At 39.9% G+C, this 12,831-nt stretch overlaps 1 non-coding gene across 1 annotated transcript; it reads right to left on the reverse strand.

The window, feature by feature from the left end:
• Positions 1–353: 353 nt before the first annotated feature.
• TRNAS-GCU (transfer RNA serine (anticodon GCU)) lies at positions 354–435 on the reverse strand. The gene has a single exon. It is a non-coding gene; the product is annotated as a tRNA-Ser (tRNA).
• Positions 436–12,831: the final 12,396 nt, after the last annotated feature.

Consider the following 12,831-nt stretch of genomic DNA (forward strand, 5'->3'; position numbering starts at 1 on the left):
TTGCAGAGCATGAAATAATTTATTTGACATTTTTTTACGTTCAACCCTTTGCAAAAGGATTTCGATTTCTTAAGGGTATATGACTAGTATCAAATTTACTAGCCTTAGTTAAAAAGCTAAGCTTATTTTTTATTTAACCTTTTCACCCTTCTCCGAAATCAGCATTTTTTGCGCTGATCCATCGGAATATTAACGGTGATATCAATGGACATAGACTAGTTTTTATATCAATGGACATGATTACGAAAGCCCTAATAGGAGAAAAACCCACCCAGGTGGGAATCGAACCCACGACCCTTGCATTGGTAGAGAGGGGCTTTGCCCCGCCGCCTCCGGGGTCGGCAAAAAACTTCCGACGAGGATGGGATTCGAACCCACGCGTGCAGAGCACATTGGATTAGCAGTCCAACGCCTTAACCACTCGGCCACCTCGTCATGTTAGCGAAAAATGTGCCGCAATTTTTCATCTACTTGTATCTTTTTTTGTTGATTTGTTTTATGGTTACCTTTTTCAGTGGGAAAAATCATCCCAGTAGTATTTAGAAATTGATTGAAAATATATGAACTTATTTGTAACATGATTTACATTTAGTACGGCTTACCAGGCAACACCCTATAACTCCCATTGAAACAAATTCACCTTTTCCGGTGAGTATACAAGTATGTGGTCTGTATGAGTGTTTCCGTAATCCTTCATTTCTTTTTAATACCGTGGGTTAAAGTCAATAAATTCAGAATGATGATTTAAAATAGTAGTTTCTATTCCTAGATATTTGAAGTTTTTCTTATGCATGTTTGTAGCTATGTCGTCAAAGGAAGTTTTTGAGTTAGATGACTCCTTGGTTGGGGTCATAAATGGTTAGCGGAACATCATAACAGAGGAACATGTGGAAAAAGTACGTGGTCATATAATTAGCATTATCTTTGAATAGTTTGTGTTTATCGTATAATACCCCAGCAGAATTGACTACGCTCTTTTATTTTTACCCACCTTAAATGCTTTAGATATCTATTAAAATGATATGGTCATTTATTTAACTCATGTGAGGCATACTTACGCATCGTAGATAATTTGTCCAAGCAATAAGATTGAAGGATAGGCGGAAGGAATGAATCATTAATGTTAATGGCTGTGTTTTTTCTTCTCTCTTGGAATTGCTCCCAGCTCATCCTCTACAATGTCTACTGGCTGGTGTCCCACCCAGAGTTCGACATTCTGTTTCCGGATCGTATTAAAAAACTCAGGTTTCATCACTAGTGATGACATTTTCCAAATCAGGTTCGTTTTTAATATGTTGCAAAAGTTCACTTGAAATTTCCGCTTAGTTGGTATTTTGTGACACTCTCGGCGCGCGGAGGTTTATAATAACTGACATCCTGCCGCTTCTACAGCATGGAGAGCACTAAGACTGTTTTTACGGCAAAGCTTAGCGTCCCTCTTACCTAATTTAAGTAGGTTTATCCCACTCCAATTAATAAAAGTGGCGCTTTAAATTTAATTGCATCACTTTTGGAACGCAGCCTGTAGACCTTGTTGCTGGTTTTGCGATCCGTTGATTTTATTTTCCCTGTTATTCTTCAAAGAATATTCCTAATATCATCAACTTACCCGAATATTATTGCCTCAACAACCAAATTCCTAAGTAATTGAAAACTTCTGTCTATATTTAAGTTCTCAATAGTCTTTTCTTTACGACTTACTTGAAGTACTAGCAATCAAATCCAGACTACTCGTTAACACCCACTTACTTAATCCCATTCATTCTGCAGTGCCCCCAACATTCTGCCCGCCATCATCCAAATACTTTCTACATACGTGGACTCTTCTGCCTTCTCTAGTCAACTTGACCCGACATTAATGATTATCGTAGATTTCCTACCTATTGAGACCATCATTACCATTGTTTTTATGATTAGTTCTCATCTCAAACCTAATGCAATGATTTAGCATGGAAACAATGGTAAATATATAATAATTTTTTCAATCATGAATATTAAAATGCTAGATTTTTATAGAAAATAATCACACTTATGTTTATATTTTACGTTACGACATAAATACGGGGTTTTATAGCATTTATTGTTTGTTGGATAGCATTTTGATTTGCTTCTTCTAAAGGTTTTAAAAACCAAAACAAAAATATTATTTCTTAAAAAGAAATACCTTGGAAGTCATATGTAATTTATGTATAACGAGATAAAAGTGCCCTTACCTTTATGATTGCTGAAGATAATTGCTGGAGCGAATAGGCGAACGCTAAGTTTAAAAACGTTTTTATTTTGGAATGAAAATTATTTCAAGAGTGTTTCAGGGGTAATAAATAGAAAAGAGATTAAGTGATAAACCCAATTTTTCAAATATTTCTAATCATTCTAACAGCCTAAAAATTAATTTAAAGCTAAAAATATTTCTAAACATCCTTCAGAATTATTTTTTTACGATCCTATGCATGATTTAACGAAGAATGGTAAGAGTATCTCATGGGTTAATTTCGTGTATGTTTTAGAATGTAAAAGTTTGCCAGAAAATACAAAATCTCTGCCTCTTAGAGAAAGCAGAACCTCTACGCATGGGTCAAGATTTTATCATAGGTTTAGATAATATTTTTCATATATTCTATGAAGAGAAATAAGAAACAGTTTTTCACCTTTACCATTAGCTCCTACAATTTTTATTTTTCTCTACATCATTCGTAATTATTCGTACGATTCCAATCTTCACATTCGGTCATAAGGGTCGCGTCCTATCATTAAATATTTCTCTGAATATTCGTCTTTGTGAACTATCCAACAATTGATACCCTTTTAAATTGAACAGAAAATCCCGTCATTGAAGGGAAGTCGAATATTTCCGAGGTTCAAACCCCAGGACTAGTGATTATGGGGTTTGGACCTCGGTTGGGCTTTGACAATACAACATTTTATCAGACCTCAATAGACTTCCTAACTAACGATAACCTTGTATAGGGTCTCAACTAAACCGTCGAAGAAGATAGACAGAGACCAGAACTGGAAGGCAGCCACTCATGTCCAATGCATCGACAAAAATGAACGGGCAAGCTAAATTGAAATATTTTCGATGTACGTCTCACGGGATCGCCATCTTGCCTTCACCCCATTGCCGTCTTCATTCCAATCCAAGACGACCCGAAACATTTCCCTTCTCCAGCATGTCATCGCGTGCAAAAACCAATTCCTTTTATTTAACTTCCATGCAAAAAAATAAATGCGGGCGATTTTAACTCCCTCTCGCACAAACCAATCGCCATTTACCTCCCACACCCTCCACCCATGCTAATATCCGCCGAAATGGAGTCTAGGAGAAACGACCGTATCGCTATCTTCCTCTCCAGGACTCAATCGACTTCCGCTCCCCTACTTCCCTTCGCCGCCGCTCCAACTCTCCCTTCCTATCCCCATCCACATCGAAACCATCCGCTTTCTTCCCTCCTTAAACCAGTCATCTATCTCCATGGCTGGTTTATGCCCCACCTCCCCCTCGCCACTACCCACCACCGTCCCTTATGTCTCCATCAGCTACCCCATCTTAGCGCACTCCAAACCCTCCCCCCCATTCCTTCTTCCTCCTCTCCGCCCTACGCACAGCTCTCTCCCCACACCAACTTCCGCTCCCGCACCGTCTTCGAAACGTTCCCCCCAGGCTCCCCCAAACCCACCCCTGCCCCGTCCACCCCCACGTCCCTCCCATCCCTGCCTCTCCAATCTCCATTCATTCTCATGTCCCAATAGCCCTTTACCGGCCCTTCTCACGGAGCATTCAATGCCTTTCCGTAAAAGGCAATGGCACTCTCCTTCCACATCACATATACCTTCCTCCTTTTCTTTCCTAGCGACACCCCAGCCCCCAATCCTTCTCCCTCCCTCCACCCTTTCCGTCTTCCCTCTCGGAAAAAATATAGGGATTCGAATTTCCGATTCATCGTCGGTATCATCTCTCCCTTCTTCTCCTCCCTCCTTCCTTCACTCCCCCTTCATTCCTCCACCCATTGAGAGCTCAAACCCCTTTCCCTTCCACCTGCAGCTGGCCACCTGTAATCCTCCACTTTCTAAGCACGCCCTACCCCCCGCGTCTTTATCAGTTACTCATGAACCGCTTTTACTCACCGACCTCAACTCCTAATATTTGTTTTCTTGTAAACGGTTCCAGAGGCCTCTCCATCAAGTTCTCCTCTATTTTGTGGGGGTAGTTTATTTTAATTAAAGTACACTGTTTGAACGAAATAACTTGTATGGACAGGAACGTCAGGGAGCATGTCCAAGAGGCATCGTTATATTCAGGAGCACAAGAGAAAATAAATCATTAATCTCACATAAAATGTAAAACACTAAAATGTTGGATTTTATTGAACATAAGTAAGTAAACGGAAACTCTTTACCATCATAACCAGACCAGATTCTAGGTTATGCACTTCCAATACCACGCATCAGTCATGAACTCCAGTCTACTTTAATTTCTGATAAACCTTTCAGGGGAAATTGTAATATACCTCTTTAAAAATTCGTATGCCACTGTATATATTCAAACATAAATAATTGTTTTTTATGAGAAAATAGATGTAGCATTTTCCTCTATGATATCCCAATTTTTTTATTCCCTAGCCTTAAGAAAGTTTGGTCATGTGGAAGTGTGTATATTAAACACCGATGACCCTGTCTCTTCCCGTCCTAATAGATAGTATTACACTATGGATGGGTGCTTTTAAGTTACGCCATTATTGATTGATGTATGGGTATTTTTTATCTATGAGTGTGAAGCTAAGATAAACTGATAGCCTTTAAAAAGAATGAAAAAATAGAACCTTATTTAAGGAATTTTTCTAGATGGTTTATTTGCGAAAAATCGCGTTTACTTGAGAATACGTTTGCAATATCGCCAGAAACATTTATTATGCAGAATATTTTGAAATTAAGCACCCACGGTTTAATTAATTTTTCTTTTTTAGTCTATAAAATGTTCTGTCTAGCCAGTCATATGCCAGCAGTGGCATTCAAACACCCGTCCGAGCGTGTATTATCAAAGCCCACCAATTCCAAAATAAATGAGGAAAAAAATAAAAAAAGCAGTGTCTCTTCTAAGCTTTCAGGGAACAAATTTTAAATTTATCAGCGAGAAAAATTTTATGTTTCAATGGCTATTCAAAACTTCTGAAAATCATTAAAGAAACCACGTATTTTATATCCGGGTAAAAAGCTGAGTGCTCCATTTTCAAGAACACGAGTACTCTTAGGGGTAAATATTTCTAGACAGCGATGAAATACTGAAACTCAACAATGGCCTCGTTTATAATAAGATTATTGAATAGAATACGAATTTCTTTTGGTTCCAGATAGACATATACCTCGACGATGAATTCAATACACCTCCACAATTGACAGGAACTTTTTAAAAATATTTCCGATCGTCAAGTTTTCAGGTCTTGCTTGGAAGTAATATTTTGCATGTCAAGATTTGGGTTATGGAATGGAAGAGAGAATTTCTACATATATATAATTTCCTGAAACAAGGGCATTTGTTGATATTCAGGTTCATGAATGCTACCAAAATTGGATATATTCATGGGAATAATATCAGACATCAGATGTTTTTATGCGCAGTAGAGTGAAATAGTAATGGCTCTTGTGTTATTGCAGTGAGTGTTTCATTGTATGTTAGCCTCATCCATGTGAAAGGGTCGACTTATTTTAAATTCTCTTCGATTTTAATGTTCTTATATGAACTGGTTTTAAGTTTTTTATATTGAAAGTTTTTTTCCCTTTCATTTGATGGGCGAAATACAAAATGAATGAATAATTTTTACTCTTGCGCCCTTTTCGGGATTTTCAAGTTTCGAAACGCTCTTTGTCCAACTGGTTACCAAAGTCGGCCATGAGCTCAAATTTAAATTGCGTTCGTATCAATTGATAAAAAAATGTAATCGACATTTAATCCATCCTTTCATCCGATTTAATGGCATAGAGGCATTAAAATATGTAATTGGAGATGAATACATTTTGTTTGTCTCGAATAAAGAAAAATATTTTTAATGAAACTAAATTGAAATGACCTATTGTAAGCCCAAATCACCACTCGGTTAGATGACGCGAAAGTATATCCTCTGCCGTCATTAAATACCCTTTGCTCATAAAGAGGACAAAAAAAACGTAATGAACGAGAGAGATATTTTTCATATTTTACCGATCAAATACAATTCATTAAAAAGAAATGGGTAAGTTCACGTTTTTTTTGAAGCTATACAGATATACGGGTGAATAGCGAGAAATGAAAATGCGTGGTATTGTCACTGGCTATTTTTTTTAAACATATTTGAATACATAGGCAATATCTTACTACCGGTTGGGAGAATTGAAATACTGGTTCATGTTCAACGAATAGCCCTTGATTTATAAAAATAGTGCATTGATGCTTGCCATAATTCACCTTGAAATTTACGGTCAGGCGTTAAAAGTTACAGTAAAATATGGAGTTAAATTGCCAGCGTAACCAGGCGACGGGAGGAGGGGTGGAAGGGAGCAGGAGAGGTCGGGGGCATGGACCATGTCTCCCTCCCAAACTAGAAAAAATCAAGCAATTTCTTGGTCATGTGCAAGTATTAGCAATTATTTTAGTGTATTTCTTGAATAATAACTGTAAGTGTTTTCTGACAAAATTTACTCTTGCGCCCATTCACCGTAAAAGATACGTTACAATGCGCATTTTATTACAGGAATTAATATGATAATGAGGCAATTATTTTTTAATTAACCTTTAACTCCCTTAACTTATTAATAACCTTTTAACTCCCCACCAAAAATGAAACCAGGAGTAAATTTAAGGCGCCGGAATGACACACATCTCCATGAGGCATGTATTTGACTCCAATAAAATACGATACGAATATTACTAATAACACTAATTTTGAATACTTTTAGTCTCTCTAGCACGTATTCACATACTGCAGGTTGCGTTGTGGTTTCTATATAAATGCGGGAATGATCCGATTCGGCATGATTTCCCGCTATCTTTGCAGGAAAATGGTTTCAAAATCAATTTGAAATCACTACACCTAAACTTTAGAGATATTCTAGACCCGCTACTGGGTCCATCTTGAATAACTATGCGATAGATTTCTTTTCAATTGCATCATTCTACGGTTGAATTTGGAATAATAATGTATATTTAAATAAAGGAAGTAATTTTGTTATTCCACACACACACTTTATTTAAAACATGACCCAGGTTTCGACGTTGGACGACATCAACAAGTACCTGATAATGACGCCCAACATGGAACGTCCAACGTCAGGAACCTGATGATGACGTCCAACGTCGAAACCTAGGTCATGTTTTAAATAAATTGTGTGTGAATTTACAAAGTTATTTCTTTCATTTCAATTTGTTGTGTAAAATCAATGGAGTTAGGCCTGAGGTAGTAAAAAATATATATTTCCACTCTAAGGAAATTTATTGAACCTCTACGGAATAAACTAACTCGCTAAGCTCAAACGGCTCTCATTTGTGTATTTTAATCTCGCCTATCCCGACAGGAATTTAACCTGCTGGACTGGTTTTCGTGTAATGTCCGGAAAATCCGGCGCATGGAGCGGTCATCTGTACTTCATGACCAATGCCCCCATCAGAAAAGCTTTTCGCGGCGACGAATTAAACCGAAAAGGACACTACGAACCGGTTCTGTCGCCCTCGTAAAGCATTGATATTGATAGATGCCATTCAAAAGCCATACCGCTCTCTTATTCAAGTGCTCGTATTTAACTTCGTTTCAATTCCTATCACATTGTGATCCCCTTCCCGGAACCGAGGAGGAATGATGCATAGGTCAGAGACACGTACACGGGAAAACCAATAAACGTCAATTTCCATACTCATCCTCCCGCTTGGGCAAGCCAAAATAAAAAAAAGATAAATTTAAGACATCGGCACCTTGGGACAAAGGAAAAACTCCTGTGCCCGGCGCGGGATTTGACGCAAATGGGGGATGAGAAGAGAAAGTTATTGAGAGAGAAAGGGAGAGAATGACAGATGGAGAGAGAAGGAGATGTCTATTGGGCAAGATCAGGGCGTAAAAAAAGAAAGAGATTGGATCATAAGGTGACTGACAAAGGTCAAGATAGGAAGTTGAGAAAAAAGCACACACTCGCGGGTTGGAAGAAAAAACAGATTCCGGGGGTGATGGGGGAGGGGGAAGATGGCGATGTTATGGGGAGGGAGGCTTCCGAGGGCAGCGGTGTGTTTGGGAGGGAGGAGGAGGAAACACGGACCGACGCCGGAGAGAGCAATGCGGGGGAGGGAAACGGAGGAGATAAGCGGGCCGGACGGGGAGGGTGGGTGGAGAGGACGTCTCCGTGAGGAACGCGGGGGTGGAAGGGGGAAGGAAGACGGAGATAGTTTGGCGAACGGCCGGAAGGAGGCGCCAAGGGTCACATAATGGAGGGCTGGGTGGAAGGGAGATGTCTCGTGGACCGACCAATCCAACCCCCCCACCCTCCCTCCCGGTCCGACCCCCCCATTCCCCCTGCCGACGCCCACCCCCGGGACCACAGTCCATCGGAGATTTACCGTCCGATAAATTAACCCTGACGGAGGCGTGGAAGGAGGGTGGCTGTGAGGGGGGGAGGAAGGGGGTGCTCTCACGTCGAACGAACGTTTATGGCGGTGGCGGGCGAGGCGTGAGACGGGGTTGGTGGTGCTCGGAAGGGTGGGGAGGGCGGGTCCAGATGCCGTGGCAACGGGAGGGGGAAGGGAAGAGCCGTGTGAGAGTGAGTCGAATGGAATAAACAGCGGGAGGGGGGTGGCTATTGCGTGGATTGTCGTCGTTCCAAATGTCCCGAGCCATGTCTGAGAGTGTCCGATGCGAGGCGATATATCGACACCATGCCAATATTTGATTCAATTTAGCCCAATCGATGCGGATAATTATTAAGAACCGTCACGCAGATAAGTAGTATATATATATAGGCCCGTTGTCTGTCGTTGTTAATCGGATCAAATTTACGTGCTGAGCGAAGGCATGTCACAACGGGAGGTACCGTTTCAGAAAATGTGAAAGCATGCGGAAAAAATTTAATAATTAAGTTGGATAATACATCTATATCTATTTAATACCCCGCAAGCTGCCGCAAGGGCGTGTGGCAGGGGGTGTTAGGACACTACCCGTAACTATGAAATAGAAAAAACCGCACGCAAAGCCACAATTTTATACCATCCGCAAACAAAATATGGCATACACTCATTCAAGAGCGCATACACCACAGAATAAAAACATAATATTCTAGTAGAGCGCTGGGCAGCTGAACAGGGGATCCAGGTTCGATTCCTAGGCACATTTCAGCGTCACCCAAGTTGTGAGACTTTTCGGGTACTAGAACTTCCTGGGAAACCATAGGCGGTATGAGTAAAGGAACTGCCTCCCCCCATATATTACTCTGATGTGTAAATGTCATACGACGTCGGGCCTAGTACACGTGCTAGGTGAGCTCTATCCTTACCTATGATATCGACCTCGTAGATAATTCTAGTGGCTATATGGAAAATGGAGGTAAGAAGATGAGGATAGATTGTTGGTTTTGAAGACATGGATGTTTGGAATAACGAAAAAAAATTGGCAAAAAGAAAAAAGAATAAACCTCTAGGTTTGTTGGGATTGCTGAAAGGCAATGGGGTCCTGAAGGCATTGGTAGAGGGGAGTATCATGGAAAAGCGATATAGAAAACAGAAAAGAATTGGAATTTCGGGAATTAAAAGATGATGGAAACTTTACTCAGCTGGAGAAAAGGTTGCTGTGTTAAATGGGGTTTATGGACATCTCATGTCATCTTAGTCAGGGTTTAAAAATGTAGCAATGTACAGTGCTAGGGTCAATAGAAGATATCCTCCAGCTCGGTGGACATCTTCTAGTATTAACTATGCATTTAAACTCCTTTTAGACGTAAAATTAGAGCTACTAACTATTTAATTTACCAGTTTATAATATCAATCTTTAAAACGTACAATGACTTATGGCTGTCTATTTAGTATTTCATTGGCATTTTTATATATCACGTCGTATAATGCGCTGATTGCTAACAGCCTTTGTGCAATAATGCAGCACCAATTGTATTCTAAAAGGGAGCGAAACATCTTGCACAAATAATTAGAGATGCGAAAGCTCTACTCAAGGTGGGTGCCGCATTTGCTGAATGCCGATCAAAAGTAAATGCGCAAACGATTTTCGCAGCAATGTTTAGACCGATTCAAGAGGGAACAAACCGAATTTGTGTGGCAATTTGTAACCATGGATGAGACATGGGTCCTCCGATACAAGAAACGAAACAGCAGTCGAAGCAGTGGGTGTTTACAAATGCCCAGAGTGGTCGTAGGGCAATCGTTGCGTACCCTAGCGATGAGTTTCATAACAACGCGTTGAAGTGTGTACAAGTGCCATGTGCCGATACTTCGAGATTATTAGAGGGAATTAGAAGGAATTACTTCTGTTGATACATAAGGGTAAACTTTAAGACAACCGATATTGAGGAAAAGGAAAACCCCTGTACATATAAAATAAAATGATTATTTTTTGCAAACCTTTTAAGAGTTCCCTTTCACCCCGGTCATGAAGTTCAACGAATGCGTCGCAGGCATCGTAGACGGGTTGGAATTCTGAACATTTAGGTGAGCAGGAAATTCAAAATCGGGAGTAGAAAATCGAAAATGTTGTCATTGGAGTTATTAGCTGAGATATCAACATCTAATACATAAATGGTTGGCATTTTTATTTTTGTTGATTTTCTCTCATCTCCGTCATTTTACATTTCAATGGTGTATATGCGGTCAGTAAGACGCAGAGGATGCAGGGTGACGAAAATATATGAATACTCATTCCCGGAGAGCACACCCAACTCAATATAGCAATATGCGTCGCATTCCTGGCCTGTGTCCTTGGGGGCGGAGACCATGAGTTGCATGTCCATGAGGTAATGGAATTTCTCCGTTTTACTTATTAATTATAATTTGCACGTTATTGAATACAATTTCACTACATTCAAAGGTGCTTGTGCATGGTAGTTAATAAAAATACTAATAGAACTAATAAAAATAATTAGTTCTACTTAAATGCATGCTCTTCCACTAACCTCATGTGTTTTGTTATAATAACCCATTCTTTCCGAATGACCTAATTCGTGTTCTGTTCATCTGTTTTTAAGTTTCCCTTTCAATCCCTCGTCCCTCTCCGCGGGGGGAAACTCCTGCTACCTGCAACGTTGGGTCGCATTCCCTGCCTTTTACAGACTCTTTGGGGGGTAGAATGTTTTGTGGTGCATGTTCATGTGGTAGTGATGTTTCGCCTTCTTGCTTGTTGGTTCCTGGCTTGCGTGTTGTAGGATGGCTTTCGTGCTAAATCCTGGAGTGCAGTTTTTTGTTGTTTTGCGGTATATAGTATGTGTTTGCATGAGTGTTGGGTGAAGGGATTTTTGCATGAGTGTGTGCGCTGCTGTGGGTGTAATTTTCCGTGTTGTTTTTTTGCATGTGGTATTGTTCCTTTTTACGGTTGGCGACCTAACACCCCCCGCCACAAGCCCTTGCGGCGGCTAGCAATGTATTATGTAGATGTAGATAGATGTAGATGCAGTTGATAATATGTGTATTTTTACGCGTGCAAGTTAAAAAGAGTTTTGCATAAATATATACATCACTGTGGTTGTAGTTTTGCATGAATATGTTGGTTTTGACTGTGGTTTTATTCTCTTTAATGGTGATGATGTAATACCCCCCGCCTCACGCCCGTGCGGCGGCTTGTGAGATTGTATGTAAATGTAGATTTATACCCTTGTACAAAATCCCTGCATCAAAAAATGTGACAAGAAACACATTGTTGCTTGAAGTTTATGTTTCAGTTATGTTCGCATAATTTTCAGCATGCTGGAGGTAGTTTTGGCAGTCGAGGATTTTGCTTGGTGGAGTTTTAGATTGAAATCAAGGTAGCCAAGCGGCAAAGTTCTCCCACGTTCGTTGGACGGTGTAATGGTACGGCCATAGCGGCTATAAACAGGTAAACCTTTAAGAGGCTGTGTGATTGAGTGTGCAAAGGTCGAGTAGGTTCAGAGAAAGTGATATGGCCTGAGTGATTAGTGAGGAGGAAGCCAAGGCGATAAGGGTCGATAGGCTTAGGAAAGGGGTCCCTTTGAGATTATGCGTAGACTCAAAGTGGAATTATCCTGCATGGAACTCTGAAGGGACGCTTTGCCTGCACGTCTTAAACCTGTGAGGACGCTATAAAATATATTAGCACTTCCTTCTTCAGCTTCCCCAAAAAGTGATGCCTATTTTACCTAAAATTAATTCAAATAGAAAAGTAACAGTTTCAATTATTTTACATGCATTATATCCATTAATATGATCTAAGTCATAAGAATGCATTAATTATCCCCGCGTAATAGGGACATTAATGGTAAGCATGAAAACTACAGAGGAAGGTAAATATTGAACTAGATTTTGCACAGTGAATTACACGTGGCGCATATCCATTAAAGTTAAGTTTACCTAATCATTCCTTGTTTACAATTTGTTTTCTAATTTTCGCGTGCTCCTCTCTGAATTTGTAAATAAACATTGTCACGATACTTGGATTTTTTATCTGAAGCGAAATCCACGGAAATTAATGTCAAATGTATGCGGATATATAGACATAAAAATATCTTACAAATTGTAACTGGCCAAAAGGTTTTGATATTACAAAAGCAAGTGACAGTTCAAACTTATTTGAACTTAGATTCGTATATCCACCGTTTTTTTATTTTATTGGTGCCATCACAATCTTAATTAACATCATATACTGA

This window comes from Hetaerina americana, unplaced genomic scaffold (genome assembly GCF_022747635.1).
Source record: "Hetaerina americana unplaced genomic scaffold, ioHetAmer1.1.p SCAF_6, whole genome shotgun sequence".
NCBI lineage: Eukaryota > Metazoa > Arthropoda > Insecta > Odonata > Calopterygidae > Hetaerina > Hetaerina americana.